General features: G+C 40.3%; 1 long non-coding RNA gene across 1 annotated transcript in view; it reads left to right on the top strand.

Moving 5' to 3' along the window:
• Nucleotides 1-18,695, top strand: part of LOC141569480 (uncharacterized) — a 48,378-nt gene extending 29,683 nt beyond the window's left edge. Inside the window, exons 2-3 of the long non-coding RNA XR_012493172.1 lie at nt 16,646-16,770; nt 17,474-18,695. This is a non-coding gene — a long non-coding RNA (uncharacterized LOC141569480). The remainder of the gene's footprint in view (nt 1-16,645; nt 16,771-17,473) is intronic.
• The last annotated feature ends 7,099 nt before the right edge of the window (nt 18,696-25,794 follow it).

The following is a 25,794-nucleotide window of genomic DNA, read 5'->3' on the forward strand; positions in this document are numbered from 1 at the left end:
CACAAATAACTTGGACAAATTTAGATTCATCTTCTCTCTCTCTCTCTCTTTTTTTTTTTTTTAGCAAAAAGAACAACAACAACAAAAAGATGGAGGAATGTTTGTTGGGTGAAAAAAACCCAGCCTGCCACAACAGGCTGATGAGAGGTGTCGGATGTATCCTGAGTTGGGAATAAAGAGTTTACCTGGAGATTCTGAGAAATGGGCTGGCTGAGGTGCCAAACGCCCAGTGAGAAAAGGAGCCAGAATAGGTACGTGGCAAAAAAATAAAAATAAAAATAAAAAGGTAATGAGACATAGAAGCAAAAGAATAACACATGAAATCTCAAACTGAAATGCCCCCAAGGGGTCAGATTAGTAATTAAAATGGCAAAGCCTCCTGGGTAGAGGTCAAGACCAATGGGAGGGTTCATGCCCCATCTGTGTAAAGGGGGCAGCCACTACTCAATAACGGGAATTCTGACTTAGGGCTGCTAGAACTTCTGAAGTTTCAAGAGAAGTCAGAAATCTAGATATCTAAAGGAAGTCTCCCAATTTTTCGATGTTGGCAATGAATTTAAAATAACGTTAATCAAATGGTGGCCCAAAGCAAATACGTGCCAGCCAGCTTCTCTGTGGATCTCCAGTTTGCAGCTTCTGGGGTGATCTTGTCTTATCTTTTCCAGAAGGTACTCTCACAGCAGAGCTGAGTGTGTGGGCGCTCATTCCTGCTTCCTAGCAACTTAAATGCCTCGTCGTGTTCCTGCCCCGATTGATGGCCCTGCGGTGACCTATTTCCACTCTTTCTAGCACCTTCCAGCCACAGAGCTACAGGTCGGACAATTAAGTTCGCGAACTCATCCTAGAAAAGGTAGTACATACCTCATTGCTGAATATCACTACGGTCACCTTTGAAGTCCTCCCCTTGGGAAGCTATGCACTGACGGCAGCGCCTAGTCCACCCTTCAAAGCATTTTTGGAACTCTTTCTGGAATGGCCATCAGAGCTACCGTCATACTACCCTTGATGTCCTGAATGTCATCAAAATGTCTTCCTTTCAATATTTCCTTTATCTTCGGGTAAAGAAAGAAGTCACTGGGAGCCTGATCAGGTGAGTAGGGAGGGTGTTCCAATAGTTATTTGTTTACTGGCTAAAAACTCCCTCACAGGCAGTGCCATGTGAGCTGGTGCATTGTCGTGACGCAAGAGCCGTGAATTGTTGGCGAAAGGTTCAGGTCATCTAATTTTTCACGCAGCCTTTTCAGCACTTCCAAATAGTAAACTTGGTTAACTATTTGTCCAGTTGGTACAAATTCATAATGAATAATCCCTCTGATCTCAAATAAAAAGGTGAGGAACATCTTTGCAACACGTTCACGACCTTAATTGTCAGACCTCGCACTCCAGTTCTGGATCTTGCTTATGCTTACACCCAGAAGGTCCAAAAGGAAAGTCCTGGAGGCCAATCATAACAAACTCCTGAAAAGCAAAGAAGTTTTTTTAACTGTGTTCATCATTCATTTAACAAATACGTATACTTGCAGTGCCCACTGTGTACCAGGCACTGTCCCGGGGGCTGAAGAGGCAATAAAACTGAGACAGATGGCCTCTTCCCCAGCAGAGATTTCCTTCTCTCTCTGTTTGGGGTCCCCTGCCTCCGTCTCTGCTCCCTCTTTCCCATGTGGTATGGTGCCCACCCCGGAACCCCAGGCGCTGGTCCTGACTGTCTCCTTGCTATCCCAACTTGACTTCCTGAGTCTGATTTCGCGGAGAATTCTTCACCTTCCCGGACACCTATCTGTTCTCTTCTTCCTATCTGGGAAAGCACGAAGTGAATGTTTAGGCAGGAAGAGAAGTTTCTTCCGTCCACCAGGCCTCACTCCTGGGTGATGCCAAGCCACGGGGGCCATCGTTATTCTGAAAGGACGTCCAGCAGAGTCTTCGGAAGAGGCTCCATGGTGTGTGCTCCGTGCCAGCACCGCTACAGCTGTGCGGGTGTAGACCTGCCACCCGCTGTCGATTTAGTAGAGTGCTGCTGGCAGAGTGTTTGCATCTCATTGGGGGCTTCTCCTAAGTAGGCTTATTCCTAAGTACTTTATTCTTTTGATGCTCTGGTAAATGGAATTATTTTCTTTATTTCTTTTTCAGATAATTTGTTGATAGTGTATACAAATATAACTGATTTTGTATATTGATTTTATATCTTGCAACTTTACTAAATTTATTAGTTTTAATAGTTTTGGGTGGAATCTTTACTTCTAGATAAAAGATGATGTCGTCTGCACGCAGAGATAATTTTATTTCTTCCTTTCCAATTTGGATGCCTTATATATTTTTTGTTGTCTAATTGCTCTGGCTGGGACTTCCAGTGTTGTGGTAGATAAAAGTGAAGAGAGAGAGAAAACACATGCTTTCACGTCTTGTATCTCATCTTAGAAAGAAGCTTTCAGCTTTTCACTGTTGAGTATGATGTTACCGTGGGGTCTTTATTATGCTGAGGTTCATTTCTTCTGTACCTAATTGGTTGAGAGTTTTTATCATAAAGGGATGTTGAATTTTTGTCAAATGCTTTTTCTGCATTTACTGAGAGGATCACATGATTTTTATCCTTCATTTTATTGATTTCCTTGTGTTCCAGGGGAAGATCCCCCTCATCGTGACGTACGATCCTTTAATGTGCTGTTGAATTTGTTCTGCTAATATTTTGTTTAGGAGTTTTGCATCTATGCTTATCAGGGATATTACCCTGTAATTTTCTTTTCTTGTGTTGTACTTATCTGGCTATGGTATCAGAGTAATGCTGGCTTTGTAAAGTAAGTCTAGAAATGTTTCCTCATTTTCAATTTTTTGGAAGTGTTTGAGAAAAATAAGCATTAATTCTTCTTTAAATGTTTGGTAGAATTCACTAGTGAAGCCCTCTGGTCCTGAACTTATCTTTGTTGGGAGATTTTTGACTACTGATTCAATTTATTTACTTGCTTAACTATCAATATTTTTAGATGGTCTGATGTTGGGTGCATATATATTTTAAATTTTTATATCCTCTTAATAAATTGACCCCTTTATAGTTATATGATGACCTTCTTAGTCTCTTCTTAAAGTTTTGGATTTAAGGTTTATTTTGTCTGATATAAATATTGCCACATCTTTTTTATTATTATTATATTTACATATTTACACGGAATATCTTTTTCCATCCCTTACGTTTATTCTATGTGGGTCCTTTAAGCTGAAATGAGTCTCTTGTAGGAAGTAATGGTCAAGTCTTGTTTTTTAATCCATTCAGCCACTCTATATGTCTTTTGTTTGGATAATTCATTTCTATTTAAAATAATTATTAATATGTCATGACTTACGATTGCCATTTGTTAATTGTTTTCTGGCTGTTTAGTAGTTTCTTTTTTTCTTTCTTCCTCTCTTGCTGTCTTGTTTTGTTATTTGATGATTTTCTGTAATGGTTTGCTTTGATTTATTTATCTTTTGTGTATCTACTATAGGCTTTCGTTTTGTGGTTACCATAAGGCCTACATAAAACATTAGTTATAATAGTCTTTTTTAAACTGATGATAACTTTGATTGCATACAACAGTTCTATCCTTTTTCTCCCCACCTACATTTTATATTTTCTTTTTTATATATATATATTTTATTAAATTTATTGGGGTGACAATTGTTAGTAAAATTACATAGATTTCAGGTGTACAATTCTGTATTACATCATCTATAAATCCCATTGTGTGTTCACCACCCAGAGTCAGTTCTCCTTCCATCACCATATATTTGATCCCCCTTACCCTCATCTCCCATCCCCCACCCCCCTTACCCTCTGGTAACCACTAAACTATTGTCTGTGTCTATGAGTTTCTGTTTCTCATTTGTTTGTCTTGTTCTTTTGTTGTTTTTGGTTTATATACCACATATCAGTGAAATCACATGGTTCTCTGCTTTTTCTGTCTGACTTATTTCGCTCAGCATTACACTCTCAAGATCCATCCATGTTGTCACAAATGTTCCTATATCATCTTTTCTTACTGCCGAATAGTATTCCATTGTGTATATGCATCACAACTTCTTTATCCATTCATCTATCGAAGGACATTTTGGTTGTTTCCATGTCTTGGCCACCGTAAACAAAGCGGCAATGAACATTGGAGCACACGTGTCTTTATGTATAAATGTTTTCAGATTTTTTGGGTAGATACCCAGGAGAGGGATTGCTGGGTCATATGGCAATTCTGTTCATAATTTTTTGAGGAACCTCCACACTGCCTTCCATACGGCTGCACTGTTTGCAAAAATCTTCTCCCATTCAGTTGGTTGCCTCTTTATTTTGTCGATGGTTTCTTTTGCTGTGCAGAAGCTTTTAAGTTTCATATAGTCCCATTCGTTTATTTTAGCTTTTACTTCCATTGCCTTTGGAGTCAAATTCATAAAATGCTCTTTAAACCCAAGGTCCATAAGTTTAGTACCTATGTTTTCTTCTATGCAGTTTATTGTGTCAGGTCTTATGCTTAAGTCTTTGATCCATTTTGAATTAACTTTGGTACATGGTGACAAATAGCAGTCCAGTTTCATTCTTTTGCACGTGGCTATCCAATTCTCCCAGCACCATTTATTGAAGAGGCTGTCTTTGCTCCATTGTATGTTTTTAGCTTCTTTGTCAAAAATTATCTGTCCATATTTATGTGGTTTTATTTCTGGGTTCTCAATTCTATTCCATTGGTCTATGTGTCTGTTTTTCTGCCATTACCATGCTGTTTTGATTATTGTAGCCCTGTAGTACAAGCCAAAGTCAGGAAGTGTGATACCTCCATTATTGTTCTTTTTTCTTAAGATTGCTTTGGCTCTTCGGGTCTTTTGTGGTTCCAAACAAATCTGATGATTTTTTGTTCTATTTCTTTAAAATATGCCATTGGGATTTTGATGGGGATTGCATTGAATCTGTATATTGCTTTGGGTAATATGGCCATTTTAACTATGTTGATTCTTCCAATCCATGAGCACGGAATGTCTTTCCATTTCTTTGTGTCTTCTTCAATTTCTTTCAAAAATGTCTTATAGTTTTCAGCATATAGGTCTTTCACATCCTTGGTTAAGTTTATTCCTAGGTATTTTATTCTTTTTGCTGCAATTGCAAAAGGAATTGTTTTTGTATTTCTTTTTCTGAGATTTCATTGTTAGTATATAGGAAGGCAATGGACTTTTGTGCGTTGATTTTGTAGCCAGCAACTTTACTGTATTCGTTGATTGTTTCTAATAGCTTTTTGGTGGAGTCTTTAGGGTTTTCTATATATAGCATCATGTCATCTGCAAAGAGTGATAATTTAACTTCTTCATTCCCAATTTGGATGCCTTTTATTTCTTTCTCTTGCCTGATTGTTCTGGCAAGGACTTCCAACACTATGTTGAAAAGCAGAGGTGATAGGGACAGCCCTGTCGTGTTCCTGAACGTAAAGGGCTTCAGTTTTTCACCATTAATTATGAGATTAGCTGAGGGTTTGTCATATATGGCCTTTATTATGTTAAGGTATTTTCCTTCTATACCTATTTTATTAAGTGTTTTAATCATAAATGGATGTTGTATCTTGTCAAATGCTTTTTCTGCATCAATTGATATAATCATATGATTTTTGTCCTTTATTTTGTTTATGTGATGTATCACATTGATGGATTTCCGGATGTTGAACCATCCTTGTGCCCCGGGGATGAACCCCACTTGGTCGTGATGAATAATCTTTTTAATGCATTGTTGTATTCGATTTGCTAGAATTTTATTTAGGATTTTTGCATCGGTATTCATCAGAGATATTGGTCTGTAGTTTTCTTTTTTTGTGCTGTCCTTACCAGGTTTTGGTATCAGGGTAATGTTGGCCTCATAAAATGAGTTAGGGAGTACTGTCTCTTCTTCAATTTTTTGGAAGAGTTTGAGCAGGATTGGTATTAGATCCTCTTTGAAGGTTTGGTAGAATTCACTAGTGAAGCCATCTGGTCCTGGACTTTTGCTTTTGGGAAGGTTTTGGATGACTGATTCAATTTCGTTACTGGTGATCGGTCTGTTTAGATTTTCCAGTTCTTCATGGTTCAGCCTAGGAAGTCTATATGTTTCTAAGAACTTGTCCATTTCTTCTAGGTTGTTGAATTTGGTGGCATATAGTCCTTCATAGTATTCTTGGATGATCCTTTGTATTTCTGTGGTGTCTGTGATAACTTCCCCTTTTTCGTTTCTGATTTTGTTAATTAGTGTCTTCTCTCTTTTTATCTTAGTGAGTCTAGCCAAGGGTTTGTCAATTTTGTTAATCTTTTCAAAGAACCAGCTCTTTGTCACATTAATTTTTTCTATTGTCTTTTTGTTCTCTATTTCATTTAGTTCTGCTCTAATTTTTGTTATTTCCTTTCTTCTGCTGACCTTGGGTTTTACTTGTTCTTCTTTTTCTAGTTCTTTAAGGTGTAACATGAGGTTATTTATTTGGGAGTTTTCTTGTTTCTTGAGATAGGCCTGTAATGAGATAAATTTCCCTCTTAAAACTGCTTTCGCTGCATCCCCAAAATTTTGGTAGGATGTATTTTCATTGTCATTTGTTTCTATGTATCTTTTGATCTCTCCTCTAACTTCTTCTTTGACCCAGTCGTTCTTTAAAAGTATGTTGTTTAATCTCCATGTATTTGTGTTTTTTCCCTCTTTCTTTTTGCAGTTGATATCCAATTTCAAAGCCTTGTGATCAGAGAATATGCTTGGTATGATTTCAATCTTCTTAAATTTGTTGAGACTGATTTTATGTCCCAATATATGGTCTATCCTTGAGAATGTTCCGTGTACACTAGAAAAGAATGTATAGTCTGATGTTTTAGGATGAAGTGCTCTATAAATGTCAATTATGTCCATTTCATCTAATGTGTCATTTAGGGCTGCTATTTCGTTATTTATTTTCTGTTTGGATGATCTATCCATAGCTGTCAATGATGTATTTAAGTCCCCTAGTATAATTGTGTTTTGGTCAATTTCTCCCTTTAGTTCTGTTAGTAGTTGCTTGGTGTATTTCAGTGCTCCCTGATTGGGGGCATACATATTGATGTCTGTTATGTCTTCTTGTTGTACAGTCCTCTTCACCATTATGAAATGTCCATCTTTGTCTCTTGTTATCTTTTCACCTTGAAGTCTGTTTCATCTGATATCATTATGGCTACACCTGATTTTCTCTGGGTACCATTTTCTTGGAGTGTCAATTTCCACCCTTTCACTTTGAGTCTATGCTTGTCCTTGTAGCTCAGATGTGTCTCTTGGAGACAGCATATGGTTGGGTTTAGTGTTTTGATCCAATCTGATACCCTGTGCCTTTTTCTTGGTGAGTTCAGTCCATTTATATTTAGGGTGATTATTGATATATGAGGATTTCCTGTCATTCTATCTTTAGTTTTCTGGTAAAGCTGTCTCTCCATTGTTTCTTTGCCTTTTTGTTGTTGTCTATTATTTCTGTGTGGTGGTATTCTATGATGTTTCCCTCTGTTTCTTCTTTTATTACAGTATATATATATATATAATTTTGAGAATCAGAAAACAAAATTGCTTGCCACTACATTTTTAATTTAAAAAGCTTTGTTAGACGTGATTTGAAAAAATAATGAGCAATAATAATAGTAAATGAAAAGTCCCAGAGCATAAAAAATATTCCTGTAAAATTTAAATGTGCATAGTCATAACATTACCCAGATATACAGTTGGAGGAAGGATGCATTTTGACAAGAGAAATTTAATTAAGTGTTTTTGTCTGGAAAATATCCTGCAAAATAATACTTCTACTGTGTCATTCCACCTTGCATTTTTGGGAAGTACATGATAAATAAAAGTTTAAAGTTTCGCATGATTTATGTCATAATATCCACAAACATTTTTCACTCTATTTTAGTTTAAGTCCAGAAACACTCATTCCATCTTCAATTAAACAAACGTGCATGCATAATGCAATGGTGAATCTAAACTGAATTGAGCTCCCTTAATCTGAAAACATGCCTCTTATTTTCCCAGTTAATGCTTGAATATTTTTCTGAAATAAAAAATTGAGACTAATTTATAAATTTTAATGTAAAACCATATCTGGAAGCTTTTTGTTTATGTTTTCCCTAAACATCCATTTTCATTTTTCAAAGAAGTATGATTCTCCCGACGCATTCTCTTGCCTAAGGATGTAATTTATTAGTTTATCAGTAATTGTTCTAATTTTCCATTATAGTTTCCTCCTCAGGATGCAGCTGTATGCAATGGCATCAATTCTTCCATGACCTCAAAGCATCCTTCCAAACTTTCAGACTACCCCTCCTACAAAATGGTAGCTAGAAAAGTAGAAATCGCTCTCTGAAGAATATTGAAGCTATCATTATCAAATCATACACTGATGTGAATATGGATACAGACCTGTTTATTCTTCCTTCATACACAGCTAGATTCAATGGATTTTAGGCATGGCCATGCACTGTGAGTGAGTCACAGAATATGAGTAGAAGCGCTGGGCACTATTTCTAGGCTTGACCCGTGAACCTTCCTGTACACAATTCTCCATATTTTTTTTTCCCTTTCTTTGGACATGATCTAATGTACATGAAGCCCAAGGGCCAAAAATCAGAGACTCAAAAAGGAAAGAAACGCTGATTTGTTAACCACTACTAGGAAGAAAGACACAGGCCATGCTAGAACACCAATTTTGGAATTTACCTGAACAAAAAATAAACTTTGCTCACATTTTGAGCATCTGCACATTTATTTATAAGAGTGGCTAGCATTGCATGAGCTTGTACCGAAACTGGTAACTGGAAACGGCTCGCTGCCTTTACAGGCACCTAGAATATGTGACATTGGATTGGTGGTTGGATGAAGGAGATTGCAAATCGTAAAGCTGAAGATCTGTGTTATGTAATGGCAAAATACTTGGTAAAACGATTGCTCTGAATTGTTGGAAATTTTGAAAACAGGCTATGTGCCAACCAACCCTGACTTCAGGGAAATATAGTTCAAACAAATATACTGTGTATTAGCTATGATTGGTAGTTTTTAGCAAGGCATTATGAGATAGGAGATCAAGCAAGGATTAACTGGCTTTCAACTGTACATGTGAGTATAGAAATAAAACAAAGTTGTGGGTTTTAAGAAGGCTTAGCAATCGAGGTGCAATAAGATTCCTTCGTTGGACAAGTGTCTCAGTCCTGAGATAAAGATAATTCAAGATAACACTGCCCCACCTGAATATTTTCCTTCAGTTTCCCTCAAATTAGCAATTAAGTGCGAAAAGAAACATAACATTAATGAAACAAGTAAATAAAGCAGTCCTGAGAATTATACACTGAGATAACTTTTTTATGAATTTACTGGCACATTTGAAATGCCTGCAAGCATACAGATCAGAAACATACCATATTTTGAGGGAATTGTCACTGAAACAACAAATCCAGAATAAAAAACACCCCTTTGACTTTTTTACTTCAAATTGATTCTTGATGTTCAGTGTTGCACAAGTAAGAAGAACACTGTAAAAACTGGACACTATCAAATAGGTCATTTTCTCCAAATTACACCCACTTCAGATGTAGCTTTGGAGAGGAACAAACAAGGAAGAATTTGCCAGAAAGAAAGAAGGTTGAGAGAGAGAGAGAGAGAGAGAGAGAGAGAGAGATCAATAATCATGAAAAACAATATACAAAGAGGAAAATTAGGGTCTGATTAAGGTAATTCTCTAATAGTAAAAGCAGAAATTCTTACAATGCCTGGTCTGTAGGATTTTATTATTTTATTGCTCCAGAAAAGTGATTTCAATGTGTCTCTCATTCTCTACTTTTCCAGATGAGAATTTCTATCATGGTTATCCAACCCCTGCTCCTTAGTTATATAAACTGAGACATGTAAAAATCAGATATCTTTTGTTTTACAGGTTGTCAGATAGTTAGGAACTCACCAAGGCCAAATAGATAGCCTAGATATCTTGAACTTTGAATTGGGTGCAATAATTGGATGTTTTTGCTTATCTTCTTTGAAAAGGGATTGATTTTGTTCTCTATTTGGGAACAAGGGTGACTCTGTTTTGTGACCAGTTCGGTTGTCTGGTGGCAGAGAGAAGATCTGTGTTTACTAAACCCATTTCCTCCTCTTGGAGAACCCATTATAGAATATCTGCTGGACTTCTTTGCATTTGGATGTAATTGGAGTATAGCCAATGTAATATACACAGCACTAATGTGAATCAATTTTAGGACTGGACTATCGAAACCTCCTGTGTGCATTCTCCATAATTTTTCTCTTCTTCTGTCAGGTTAAGTAAGAAAAACATAACAACCTTGAAAACCACAGGTTGAAAATGGTGGGCCTAAAAAATAGAAACACCTTGCTCCTTGAATTATTACTTTAAGAAATACCCATTGTAGTCTTTACACACATAAAGATAAATAAAAATAAAATATAAATGCATAATTAAACAAATTATAATTTTTAAAAAAAACTATAGTTCTGTGTTCTTACCTGTGATTCTATGTTCTTATACATGTTTAAGTGTACTTACAATCTTCTTGCTTTACTTAGCTAGCTTACATACGTAACTGCCAGACATATGAAACATAAAAATGTAATATATGATGTGTAGTTATGTCAAAATTGCCTCCTGGTAAATGTATAGATTTAATCTAGTTTGTTGTTCCATAGATTATCTCACGTTAACCGATGCAATGAAACAAATAACTCTGAGTTGCTATTTATGTCTGATGCCAGGATAGTACTGGAGATAAAGCACTGAATAAGACAGAAATCTTATCTTGAAGAAGCTTAGAGACCAATGGAATTCAGAAAAATAAAAAATAATAATAAAATCTGAAAAATGCTACTGTGAAGTGAGTAGGAACAGCATCAGAATAAGTGCGAGACGGTAGAAGAGCTTCAGAGGGAAATGACTAAACCTGAGCATCAAGAATGAGTAGAACGGGGGCGGCCAATGGCTCGTTGGTTAGAGTGGGAGCTTTAACGACAAGGTTGCCAGGTCAATCGCCGCATGGGGTGGTGGGCTGCGCCCCCTGCAACTAAAGACTGAAAACAGCGACTGGACTTGGAGCTGAGCTGCGCCCCCCAATGTTCCCCAATTAAAAACAACAAACAAAAAAAGAGTTTAGAACAAAAAAAAAAAATGAGTAGGAGTTATCCAAGCAAGGTTAATGGCGAGTAGGAGGGAGACAGTAGGTGTAAACACCTGTAAATATAACAGAAAATTAGATCATGACATATTTTATGCCTTATTAAAGAGTTGTGATAATTTCTAAAGACAAAGACACCATTTGTAGGTTAAAATCAGAAAAGTAACAATATTGAATTAGTACTTTAGGGAAAACAATCACTTAAACTTTTTGGATTAAAATGTTAAGTCTGAATTCTGGATACAAGAGAATGTTAAAATTCCATGTGGGAGAATCTGCATCTAAACTAACATAAGAGTAGAGGGTAAAAGGAAAGCAGCGATATTCAAGAGTTGTAAGGAAGAAATATCAATGGGACAAGGTTGTTGTGTGTATAACTGACGGGCATGCTCAGGGTGGAAAGTAATTAAGCTATTCTTTCTGGCATGATGTTACTCACTGAGTTAGAGAAAACAAGAAGTGGAAATGGTTTTGGGATAAACACAAGTTAAGTTTGGGGTATACTATGGAAGTATGTATTAGCACTCTGGAAGAGCTTCTGGAATTATTTTACAGTTGCTCTGTGTGGGGACAGAGCCCCAAAGAGCAATTTCCAGGCTCTCGGCCTCATATGGAGGGGTGCTGGCTCGGATGGTAGATGGCCGTCAGCTGTGGCTGGTTGGCCGTCAGCTGTAGCCATTGAGCCATTGGCAACTAATATAACTGCTGCGGCTACAGAGGAGGAGAGCCGAGGAGAGCCGAGGAGAGTGGAGGAGAGTCGTCGGTCGGTTGGCAGAAAAACAGACAGCAGGTCGCTCGTCCGGTGGGCCCAGCCTCCAGTGAGACCACAGAGGTATGACTCCCCTACCTATGGTCCGTGGGTGTTCCTTTTTGGCCTCACCATATCCTGCGTTCTTGTGTGGGGAGCGGGAGCAGGGACCCCGCAGGCCTCCCTGCATGACACTCTGGAACTCAGAAATTGATCTTGATTGAAAATAACTATGACCAGAATTGAGTACACCAAGGGTATAGAAAACAACAAAAAACTTTCACAGTATATTATCCTGTAATGTAATATATGTGACATCCTCAAAATCAATGTTACAAACGGTGCAACTAAGATGATTTACTGTTAAATTTAATACTTTAATTCTCATTCCTCTGAGGTTAATTCCATGAAAGTGTCAAAGTTGAAAAAGTACATTTTTTTAAAAAAGGAATGATATAAAATTATGCATTTCTAACGGTTTACAGTTGTGGACCAACCACTTGAGGCATTAAATATTCTCAGTAAGCAAATTTACTGCTCTCACTCCTGAAATTTCTGTGTTTCAAGTCCACACTGTTTTCTCTCAACTGGGTACTTCGTGTTCTCTTGAAGTCAAGTGCTAGATGATCTGTTAGAACTGTGATGCAGAGTTGTTTATTTGTATGTATAATAACCTCAAAGGAAAACCCATGGAAGTGCAGTTTTCCTATCTTGTGAAAGAATTACTAAAATTAACAAAGTCACTGATTACATGTAGTAACTGTGGTAGTCACACAGTATGTGTGTTTACAAAAGGTTCATATTAAATGACAATAAGGAAAGGGACAAAATTGTGAAGTTTTCATTGTACAAATGCTAACAAGTCTACTTTGATTTGAAATCCAGTAATAAAAATATGTAGATATAGTTCAACATATTTTTAAATTAGATATCATTAAAGTAACTGTCCATGCACAGCGCAGGTATTACTTATTTAAAAAGCCTAATGCATTAATCAATTTCAGATATAATACACAAATCTATTGAATGTAATTTTGAAGCCATGTAATAGTCTAAAGACAAATCCTAGCTAATATAACATGTGTGACTGCGTTCAAACCGTCAGAGAGTTCAGATAGATCTATGCTGACTCCCCCCTTGTCTGGTTTCTCTTCCCAAACCAGGGGAAAGATTTCACCATTAAGATTTATTTTATGTGGCTCTAGAGTATTGTACTACTTATTTATTGCTGTGGTTCTCATTACTGTACATTTATTATTATCAACATATGCTTTTGCAAGTACTGCATTTTTATGTTTGGGAATTCTCTATGTACGTAACTAATGACGTTTCTCAGGTATATTATTCATAGGAATTTCTATCCTTACTGAATGGCAAGAGGTATCTCTAGGAAAGATAGAGACATGTTTATTGGTATCATTCGTAGAGTTGCCTCCAAAGAATGTCAAAGTAAGGCTAGTCCATGTTGTATAGACTACAGGAAAGCCTTTGACTGCATAGCTCATGGAAAACTATCAGTTGCTCTGAAAGAAACGGACAGCTCTCAGCATTTCATCGTCCTGACGCATAACCTGTACTGTGGGCGGGAAGCCACTGTCAGGACAGAATATGGAAACAGAATGGTTTCCGACAGGTATAAGTGTCAGACAAGGGTGCATTTTATCTCCCTGTTTGTTTAATCTGTACACAGAACATATTATATGAAAAAGCGGGCTAGACTCAGAGGAAGGAGGAGGGTAAATTGATAGAAGAAATATCAATAACTTAAGATATGCAGATGATATCGTCTTGCTGGCAGAAAGTAGCAATGATTTGAATCAATTTCTGATGAAAGTGAAAAAAAAAAAAAAAGGAAAAAAAAGATGCCAAAGCAGGACTGCATTTAAACATGAAGAAGACAAAAAAAATCATGATTACAGAAGAAATACACAACTTTAACATAGACACGAAGACATTGAAATTATTAAAGGTTTCGCTTGCCTGGTTTCATTTATCAATTCAAGTGGAGACTGCAGCTAAGAAATCAAGAGAAGTCTGAGGCTTGGAGGCGAGCGATGGAAGAATTGAGCGAGACCACCAAGAGCAAGGAGGTGCCATTAGAAACCAAAGCTAAGATCATCCACACCCTTGTATTCCCAACTAGTATGTATGGACGCAAAAGCGGGACTGTGAAGACAGGAAACAAAATAATTCACTTGAAATATGGTTTAGGAGAAGAGCTGGGTGGATATCCTGAAGCACCAGGAAGATGAACAAGTGGGTCCTACAGAAAACTAGGCCCGAAACATCACTGAGGCAAAAATGACAAAACTGCAGGCATCCTACATGGAGCACATCATGAGAAGGCAGGGTTCTTTGGAAAAGACAGCCATGCTGGGAAAAATAGAAGGCAGCAGGAAAAGAGGAGGGCCAAATATGACACGGATTGACTCCATGAAAAAAGCCAGAGGAGTGCGTCTCCAGGAGCCCAGCAGGGCTGTTGAGGAGAGAACACGCATTCACAGGGATGCCAGCAGTCAGAGCTGACTCAATGGCATTTAACACACACACAGTTGCTGAGAAGTTGCGATTTTTACTAAATCCAATTTTTCAAAATAATAGAATGTAAGCTCACACTGTATTTGTGCAATTGAAGGATTCTAGAAAATTCCTGAAATAACGTATACTTTTAGAAACAAGTATGAAATATGAAAATTATAAATATTAAAAGAGTTTTAAATTAAAAATAAAAGTTAGAAAGCTGTATGTCAGACTCTGTACTTTGTTTATATCTGATTTCACTTTTAGGTACATTAACTGAAATGTATTATTTTCAAAGCTACAATCATCGATATCGTTTCATTATTATTTTAAACTACTCAATTTGTTTCCAGTTTTTTCCATCTTTGTGTGATCCAACCTGAAGTATACCATAAAGTTTTTAAATGACCATATTAAATGTAGAACAATAGTGCGTCAGTTTTTGTGTCGTAACTATACATTTTGCATTTTTGAGATAGCTTGATATCCTGTGATGATGCTAAACTCAGAAGTTAGAATAATGTTCAAATAGCCCTATAATGAATTCATAAATTACTATTGGACATTTTCCTAATAATGTTTCTCTTACCAATGTTACAAACATGCATATTCTTTTGTGTATCCATCATTATTTGCTATTTAAGCTATAAACTGATAGTTTCTACAGGTCTTCTCTCAAACTTGAATCTGTATAATAAAAATTTAAGAAATCAATACAGAATCAAAAGACAGGGCCAAGTGCTCGCCATGTTGGCTGATTTGGTTGTGAACGTTCTTATTTGCTGAGCCTCATTTGTCAGTAACAGTGACAATTACTGGACTTAGTGAAATAGAATATCAGCATGAAGATTTCTTCCAATTCTAAAGTCTCTATTTTTTTTTCAGCTGGAACTCTCCATACATTTGTTTTTAATCTGTTAATTTATGGACACATTCATTATTTTTATAATTATGATTGTTATTTATTTTCTCAGTTTTATCTTTCATGAGATGATGCATATCAATATTATTTTAGATGAGAATACATACCATGTTTCCCCGAAAATAAGACTGAGTCTTATACTAATTTTTGCTCCAAAAGACGCATTAGTTCTTATGATCAGGGGATGTCATCCTGAAAAATCATGCTAGGGCTTATTTTCCGGTTAGGTCTTATTTTCGGGGAAACACGATATTATTCTATACTGTATAAGTTATGTAATTATTTTACTTCTATATAAATTTACCTGTATGAGAAGCTGTATGAGAGAGAGGGAATCTCCAACCAAATTAGACATGTGCTCAAGGAGCTTCCACAGTAGCAAAAATAGATATGGAAACACAGCACACGGAATAAAGTATATTTATGTTGAGTATGATGCTAGTCTACAGCATACACTATAATCGTACTGATAACACAGAAAACAGTTCAAATATGACTGAAATCGCTGAAACTATTTTATAGAGGAGAAGATAACTTTTGAGCTGCAACTTGTTGATAAACTTCTAACATGCAGGATTCTTTGGGACAGTATTTTAATAAGAGAAAATGACTATGTTCAACCTTCACTTGGTCTTTCATTGCCAAAAATATTGTGACAAACTTCCTAAGTGCAAAGTCACTAATGACTTTATATATTTTTGATAATGTCAAAACATTGATAAGTGTGAGATTGTTTATTAAGATCTGACAAGCCACACCTAAGTGAACTAAGTTGTCACAATTTTCAATGTAGGCAAATACAATGAATTTACCTGGGAAAGGTAAGCATGGATGGTTAGAATTGTAAGAAACCAGAGAAATCACCAGGTTTAAAATTCTATTCTTTAGTAAGGAAATCTCCACACCCTTGACACTTCCATCTTGTGTTCCTACTCTTCTCACCTTGAATATTTTTTCCACTAAACGTAATTGTTCGAGGTCACCATGCAGTTTTCTGACAATTTCGTGCTGCTTTATGACTCCATATCTCTAACAAACTAACTCTTTAGAACATAGTAGTAACATGGAGGCAGAGGCTCTCGGGAAAAATCATAAAATTTTACCGGGCACATTTTGAGCATCATACCCATAAATGTCACCCAATGGACTAAATTTGTCACAGAGAGTATGATTGTCTTCTCTAACTTCCTCTTAAATACTGTTCTCACCCATCATGGCAAACCTTTATGAAAAGTGGGGGGAAATTTCTTTTACTGACCACTATATTAAATAGTAGAGAGCTTTGTTTATTTTATTTCTTTATTTTTTTCCAGGAACCATTCCAGGAAAGTAATGTCCCCTTCTCCTCCCTAAGGAAGATTTGTTTTCCTTCCAGCATAAATATAAGGCCTCTTTTTCTCATTTGTGGGGAGAACAGATAAGTCACCAGCAGGTCTAGGTAAGACCAGCATTGCCTAATTCCTGAGTTCTTCTGTGATGCACCCCACTTCATGTGCAGGTACCATCAGTCTCTCACCGTGTCTCTGTGTGGAGATCCAGGCTTTAAAAAACAATGTCAGATATTGCTCTGGCTACTGCTTTTATCAGAGTTATAACTGGTCTTTGTCTCTGACACAGGGTTCCCATATTTTTTCAGTACAGTTGACCCTTAAACAACACAGGTTTGAACTGTGCATGTCCACCTATATGCAGAATTTTTTTTCAGTAAATATATTGGAAACTTTTTTAGAGATTTCCTTACTACCAATAAGCAATCGCATCAATTACACTAGGCAAGCATTAAGCAATCATATTGCTGCTTTTTCGTTATCGGCTCATGAATTGCTATACTTGTAAATAAATACGAATTTCTTTTTCACAATTGTTTTTACTTTTCATGTCTAGTGTTTGTAATAGTTGTAACATATATAGTGTTTTGTGTCATATAAGACAATATTGACGTAGGTATTGGCAGGCAATTCCTCCTCTAAACAGGTGATGTAAACCTGTAGTATCAATAAATATATACTGTACATGAATGTATTTTCTCTTCCTGATGATTTTCTTAACATTTTCTTTTTTGGAGGGGGCATATTGGGGAACAGAGTGTTTTTCCAGGATGTCAAGTCATTGTTTTGTGTTTGTTTTTTTTTTCAATCTAGTTGTGGAGGGCACAGCTCACTGGCCCACGTGGGAATCAAACTGGAGAACTTGGTGTTAGGAGCACCGCACTCTAACCACTGAGCAAACCAGCCGCCCAGCATTTTATTTTCTCCAGCTTACTTTATTGTAATACAGTGTATAATACATGTAACAAATAAAATATGTGTTAATTGACTGTTTATGCTATCAGTAAAGCTACTAGTTAACAGGAGGCTATAAGTGGTAAACTTCTAGGGGAGTCAACAGTTAGTTATACATGGATTTTTGGCTGCACAGGGGATCGGCACCCCCACTCCCCACATTGGTCGAGAGTCAATTGTATACATATATATCATTCAGACAGGCTCACGTGTTAACTTGCAAATAAGCCAAAATCTCAGACCCTTCAGTTTTTTATTTAATACCTACCTTCAGGATGCTTTCCAGATCCTTCCAGGTGTGATCTTTAAACCCTCTGGGATTTTCTCTCTTCATTCGCTAATCTATTTTTGTTGTTGTTAGTATACTCTCACTGAACCTCTTTCCCAATAGTAAGCTGCTGGAAGACAGAATTATATTGATGATGAGAAATGCATCCTTTCTCTTGTCCTGTACACATTTTCTGCCCCTTAGGAAACATTCAATAAATGTTGAGTTTTCTTAATATAAATTGAACTTGACTTCAAAGTGTTTTTAGAAGTCTGAAATTTTCTCCTATGTTTTTTCCTTATTTTCACTTTTCTTTGAGTTTTAAGCATTTCAATGTTATATTCAATGTTATATTTCTTTATATCGAGTACTTTTTCCCCAATTAAAAAGTTAAAAACAAGCAAGGAGTTTTGCATTTAGTAACATTTGTTTCGGAAGATGAATGTCTGGCACATTTGTTCTTGTTTTAAATAAAAGTTAATGGTTTTTCATCCTAATCAATGTTTTCTGATGTAGCTGTAATGTGGACCTGACTTGTATCATTTTTTAAATTATCTAAACAGGTTATATGTTCTAATTCTTGTATTGTATGCATTGTTTAAACAATCTGAATAAAAATCCTCTTATAAACCAATCTGTTTGTATGATAAGGGATTGAATTCAATCATTTATGACAATTCTTACTGACTTCAAATGCTTTGTCATAACATTTGACCAGAACAGTTGGCTTTATGATCAAATATATCATTATGCAGAAAGCCTCTGAAAAATAAATAAATGTACTTAAAAGTATTAAAATTTCCTCTCAAGATACTTTTTGTTTCATTTTTAAAGGAACCATTCCTTATATCAGGTCTAGCAAATCCAGGTCTGCTGAAGTTGTTTTTTTTTATTTTCACTGCCCAAGGATGTTCTAATCCACTTTTGTAATTGTTCTCAAAAACAGAAAAATTTCTAAGTCTCATAAGGTAGTCTCAATTTTGAACTTGCTCCCAAAATGAGAAAGTAATTTTTTCCCCCTTTTCCCCCCTTTCAAACTTGCTCGCTTTTGACTTGCTCCCTTCGAACTTGCTCCCAAAATGAGAATCAAACTCGTTTTCGAACTTGCTCCCAAAAGTGAGAAAGCCAATTCCAAAAGTTATCTTCTCCTCCCCTTTTCCTGCCTCCCTCCAGTTCAGGGCCGTTGTTTCAGTCTAGTTGTAGGACAAGCTCCCATTATGGGCCCAGCCCAGCCGGCCATTTGCTCTCACAGAGCCACCCACGCCGCCCAGTGGCCGCCCCGGGTAGCACAGCAGGCCCAGGCCCAGCACCGCACACGATGGCTGCCGGGCCGGCCGCCGGCCACTCAGGGCAGCACACGGCAGCCCCGGAAACACACAGTAGCACAATGAAGGCTGCGGCCGCACGGGTTGCCGGCCACTCATGGCTGGCGCACGGGAGCACTCAGCAGCCGCTCAGCTGCATACGCAGCGACACACACTGGCTGCTGGGCCACTCGTGGCAGTGCACAGTAGCTCACAGCTCCCCGGCAGCTCACGCAGCTCACTGGCTCTGTGGGAATCGAACCGGCGGCCTCGGCACCAGGAGCCGGAGCTCCAACCACTGAGCCACAGGCCCGCCCGGGTACTTGGGTCCTTTTTTTTTAACTTTTATCATGAAAGAACAAGCAGAAAATGAGTACATAGGGCTCATATTTAAATGTGCGACCTCTGTTGTCTTTATATCCTCCACTGTTGTGAATCTAATGATAAAATAGGATCACTGAGATGTGATTGTGAAAGCATTCTGTAAACGTAAATTATTATGGAAATATGTTTACTGAGAGCAACAATAAGCTAGTACAAACAATGCTGGAATCGAACCGGCGGCCTCGGCATCAGGAGCCGGAGCTCCAACCACTGAGCCACAGGCCCGCCTGGATACTTGGGCCCTTTTTTTTTAACTTTTATCATGAAAGAACAAGTAGAAAATGAGTACATAGGGCTCATATTTAAATGTGCGACCTCTGTTGTCTTTATATCCTTTACTGTTATGAATCTAATGATAAAATAAGATCACTGAGAAATGATCACTTGGTACGTTCCCAAGCAAAGAGTCAAGTGATCCATCAAATTAGGGATGGAAGGCAATTCCCCATAGTCCATGGTCATTCACCAGGGCTGTCCTGGGGGTGAGGGACGACCTTGACCTCACCCGCATCTCCCATGGAGGACTCAGCAAGCCTTTCCTCCTGGGACAAGTCCCGCTTCTGGGCTGCCTGAGCAGGAACTTCCCGGCCCACAGGGTCGCAATGACCTTTGCTTTCTCCGGCCTGTGCTGGTGGGAGAACCGTCCACGTCCTCCCGCCCCTCCACGGGGGTCCATCTCTCCAGCAGCTGCATGGCTTTTCCTGTGCTGGTGGGAGAACCGTCCACATCCTCCCGCCCCTCCACGGGGGTCCAGCTCTCCGGCAGCTGCTCCTCCTGGTCTTCCAGAGACTGAGTGTTCATACACACAAACTGCTCCACCGTCCTTTGGAGAGCTTTGGCTGGCACCATACCCTGCCGACTATGCCATGTGTCATGAGGGAGACCCTGCTCACTGCACCATTTGTCATGCGGGGAGGCCTGCGAGGTCTCTGGTCCCGCCCCCCACAAGAGAAGGCAGGATATGGTGAGGCCAAAAAGGAACACCCACGGAGCCATAGGTAGGGGAGTCATACTAGTATATTCTTGCTGGCAGCACTATACTCTCACTGGAGGCTGGATCCACACTGTCCGCAACCAGCCATCCTAACTGCAATCTGCGCTTGCCAGCCCAGCCACCATCTTCTTGCTAGCCCCCATTCTTTCTCTTTCTGCTAGCATAGCCACAGCAGTTATATTAGTGGCCAATGGCTCACTGGTTACAGCTGACGGCCAACTAGCCACAGTTGATGGCCATGCAATCACAGTTGATGGCCATTTACTACCTGAGCCAGCACCTGTCTATGTGAGGCCGAGAGCCTGGAAACTGCTTTCTGGGGTTCTGTCCCCACAGACAGCAAGAGCCCTTTCATGGGTGGCTGTCCCCTCTGGATGTGACACAAAGAGTCAAGTCATGCATTTTGGGGCCACAAGGTCTTTTAACCTGGAGTACAGAGTATCCACCCTTAGAAGGGCAAGTGAAAAATGGAAGGAACATGGGTCCATTTTCATGTTGTTGAGTCACTGAAATAAACAACCCTGGAAATAAGTGATCCATCCCTTGTTCGGTGACATAATATACAGCAGGTCTTTGGATAATGTCATTTTGTTTAATGTCATTTTATTTTAACGTGGATGAGGCGCTGTAGGAACTTAATGGGTGTCTATATAAATTAGCTTGTGGGAAATGGCTCGTAACACGTCGTGTCTGCATCTCCAGGAACCACGTCCTGGCTGCAGGACGTCCTGTGTGTTCCTTACCACTTCTGATCGGAAATTCAGTTTTCTGCTCCTTTAAACCTAAAGAAGTTCCAATTTTTTGCACTGATGCTGAAAGCTTGTCCTTTAGCTACAGTAGAGTTTCTTTTTTTTTTTTTTTTTAAGTAATTATGACGTGAGCAGTTTACAACCCTGGAAATACTCCCAGGCAGCTCCTATGTGGGCTGGAAGCCCCAGCTTTTTTAAGCGCAAGAGAAGAGAGAAATGCGTTCATTTGTTCATTCAAACACAATGAGCTGTTGAGCTTCCACTGTGTCCCAGACACTGTTCTAGGAGACAAAGAGACAAAATCCCCTGTCCTCACGAGAAATAAAGCAAGGAAGACAGTGTGATGCGGAGAAAGTACGTTACGTTTGACGTCTTGGATGAGATGGTCAGTGAGGGCTTCACTGAATCGGAGACTCGATTTTGTGAAGAAAGAAGAAAGCGAAGGAGACAACCACTTAGGTTTCCGAGGAAGGACATTTCAGGCAGGCCAACCCACGTGGCATATTGCTTACTTTTAATAATTTACTTTAAAAGCAGCCAGTGCCAAAAAGGCACTCTGACCCTCCCGTGCCTCTGAAGGCAGGAACGGGCCCCTTCCCACACCAGGAGGAAAGAGAGGATTATCGCCAGGCAGAGGGGATTCAGGACGAGACGCCAGATTTACAACCTTGTTACCTGTTACCAATTCACTACTCAAGCCCAAACTCTACTTAAGTCCTTACTATTGAAGCACCTGGACCTGAGTTTCTTTATCCTGTCGAATCCTCACGCATTTACTGTTTCTGCGTCTTAATGTATAAAAGCTGCTTGCTTCAGTCATTTTTGTTTTGTGTCCATTTAATTCTTAGGCTAGCCAGAAGAACCTAGAAGGTAGAGGAAAACTTTCTCTCCTACAACGGTCAGTAGCAAGTGTAAAGGCCCTGAGGTGGGCATATCCTGATGCCCAGGCAGAGAGAGACCACAGGAGCCGCCTCAGGTTGGGCTCGGAGGTCGGTCAAAGGACTCTGTTTCCACTCTGAGAAGGAAAACTATGGGAGGGTTTTGTGCAGAGAAGTGATAGCTCTGACTTCTGTCTTAACAAGAGCACTGTAGCTGCTGCATTGAGAAGAAACAGAAGCGAGACGAGCAGAAGCCGAGGCCAGTGAGGGGACAGTCCTACTGTATAGCGAACGCGACAGTGGTGTGGCGTGGGAGGCAGCCGGGGGGCCGCGTACGTTCTGGTTACCCTTTGGAGGTAAAGCTCATAGGATTTCATCTAGAGGAAGCAAGAAAGACACCAAATTTCTGGCCTGATCTAAGGAGGTGCCAGTTCTTGAGCTCGGAACCAGTTGTCAGGGAGCAGGTTTCGGCAGAGTATCACCAGCTCGGGTCTGGATGTTTATTTTGAGATGCCTCTTGGGTCTGCACTGTAGATTTCAAGTCAGGCAGTTGGATACCTGTGTTTGGAGATTAGGGGAGCATCCGGGCTGGAGGTTTAGTTGAGTCATTAACATAATTGAACGCCACTGAGATTGGATGCAATTATCACGGGGAGTGAGTGACCATAGAAAAAGAGTCCCAACATTTAAATCAGGCTGATGAAATGGGAGCAGTTAGAGTGGGAGGGAGTGTCTGCCATTGCAGGAAGAAAACCAGGCGAGCGTGTTGTCCGAAAGACGGGAGAAAACAGTGTGGACAACCGCGAGACGCTGCTGAGACAGCGGGACACGGGGACTCGGTCCTTGGCATTTGCATGGCGGTTCCCAGTGAGTCGGGGGACTGTTTTGTGATGTGTGGGCACCTGGTGGGAAGAGAGAAACTGCAGACGGCCCTCACCGGGTCCTGAAGGAGAGAAAAGAAATGGGCCCTGGGGGAGAGGACAGTCGCCATAGACGCCGTGACCGGGGTGAGGGGCGTGTGGCCTGTGCTGGAGCAGTGACCTTCCGTCCGCAGCCAGAGCAGCGGGAGCCAAAGGCGCAGCCTCCCTGGAGTGGGGATGCGGAGGGCGTGCTGGGTGCAGGACAAAGGCAGCCTGCACTGGTCACTCGTGGGCAGGCGGGGGGCGGCGTGGCCAGGAAGGCAGCCGGCGGGGCGGGGGGTGAGGTGGGGATGCTTGGGGTGTAAGGAGGCTGCGGCTTTCCAGGTGAGTGGGGAAGGGGAGGACGCAAGGCGGAAGCTCTAACCACGGGGTGCAGGGCTCATCTAGGTAAAGCCCAGACTGTGTCCTGTGCTGGCGGCTGCATTTGGCGCCGCCCCCGCCCGGGGGTCCCCCAGGTCCGCCAGCATCGGGCTGGAGGCAGAGCGTTGCCAGCCTTGAACAGTTCACCCTGTGTGGCCATGTCACGCCTGCAGGAAACATCGTGACAGTTTTCCGGTGAAGACTCTGAGGATGGCATTTTACAGTCATTTTCCATGAAAACTGCAGCTGATCTTCCTTTAACAAATCGAAGGGCACCTCACAACATTTTGTGGTTTGGGTTCATTTTTGGGGATCTCAATTTTCTTATCAAAATGGAGTTAAAATACTTCTGGGCCCTTTAGCCGCACAGGCCCAGCAGGAAGTCAGCGGCCTGAGTGTATGCATGACCCAGGGGTACTCGGTCTGAGAACCAAAATGCCCACGGTGCCAGCAGCAAAGTTGAGAGTGAAGCTTTTGGGGTCCGGGCCATACTCTCCTCAAGGAGACATGGGCTTTTCTGATTGCTGCCATGGGCACACAGGACCAGTGTGGCTGACCCTTTTCAGATGAATTAAGCCAGAAAGCATGACTTTTATATGAACTATCCAATTTTAAAATGTTGGTGGCAATAAATGAAAGCTAAAAACATTTTTTTTTTTTTGTTTTACGAACACACCAGAAATTTCTGTTGTAAAGCATTTATAAAAACCTTTAAAATGCTAATCCTGGGGTGAGATTGCTACTTAATCTCGGCAATGTTTCCTCCTAGAGACTTACTTCTGAGAACTGGCTCTGCTTGGTGGAAAGTAGGAACACCATGACACTTTGTGTGGCTGTCCCAAGCCCGGTGGGCTGACTGTCACGTCCTGGACACAGAGTCTGCTGTGCTGACAAAGGAACCCAGGGAAACGCCCCTACAGGCCAGCAGATTTTATTTACAGAAATCCCTCAAAGGTTGTGCTTCTTACGTTCACCCTTACATTACATTTCATTCTTTTATTTATACAGAGATTCAAAATTTCAGTTACGTACAATGAAGCGTCCTGAGCATTTTCCTAGAACAGACTGACTGCCTCTATTTCCTGTGCCCCACTTTGGCTAGAGGACTATCTCATTTTCCCGCTGAGACATCTGATCACCAGTGTATCCTCAGCAGTGTGAGGACATTAGAACAGCTCCCAGCAAAAGAGTTCCATGCTCCCCGAGTGGGAGTAAAGAGCAATGGGCATATGAAGGTGAGAGGCCAGGCGGCTACAGCTGCAGCCCATCCACGCGCCAGAGGTATTGCATGTGGCAGACCGCTTCCTTAGGGTACCTGCGTGCCAAGTCCGCGTAGCTGGTGGGCATGATGGCTCAGGGCGCACTCGTGTCACCACAGCAGGCCTGGCAGTAAATCAGTCTTTTTGTACCAAACACGATGCTTATTTTCATATCATGACTGGCAAATTCTGCTTAACAGCACTGGCCTAGGGGAAAACGTACCCTAGTACATGTCAAAAGAAATAAGACTACTTACTGCACTAGGTTTTAAGGACATTTACTCATGTACACTGCAAGAAATCTCCTTTAACACAGAAGAGAACTGCAGTGCAAACAGGGGAAAGGCACCAGCAGACGTCACGTCACAGAAGACAAGGCTGGGAGCGTCTATGAAACGAGCCTTCATAGCCTCCGCCTGGCTTTCCAGACCTGGCACACAGAGGTGCTCAGTAATCCTTAGAACACCTGGGCAAATCCAAGTGTTTCGTGTAGAGCTCTCCTTGGTGGGCTCTCCGCGCACTGCACACACCTGGACTGTTCTGGACCTGCTCACGTGCGACTGTCTGTGGCATGTCATTGTCATGTGTGTGCTTAATGCACATGTCATCCCTTGTCTTAGAAGTAGCTGGACACTGGCCAGAAACCAAAGGACAAAATTAGGATGTGCCTCAAAAGGTGGGAAGTAGGACGTGAATACGTGGCCTTGGAGAAAGAACACGGTGGACGTAGCCGCTTGTTAAAGGGAAGCTGGGAAGCTGTCACAAGGCCCTTGGGACACTGTGAGCTTGGAAAGGAAAATGTGATTGTAACCAAACGCCGGAGGTTTTTCTGAAAAACAAGATAAAGGATATTGAGACGTAAAATCTCATGTTTTCATTAAGTCTTCTGGATGTTTGCAGAATTAAATAGGAGAAATGGCTAAGTCATAGCCTCAGGGATGAAGGACGGACAGAAGGCTTAAGACGAGCTCACAAGAGCAGATGTGGCATCTGCAGACGGCACACACTCACTGCACATTGCTGGACGGAGGAAGAAACAGACGGCCCGGAGCCCGGTCAGGAAC

Source organism: Rhinolophus sinicus, linkage group LG18 (genome assembly GCF_036562045.2).
Source record: "Rhinolophus sinicus isolate RSC01 linkage group LG18, ASM3656204v1, whole genome shotgun sequence".
NCBI lineage: Eukaryota > Metazoa > Chordata > Mammalia > Chiroptera > Rhinolophidae > Rhinolophus > Rhinolophus sinicus.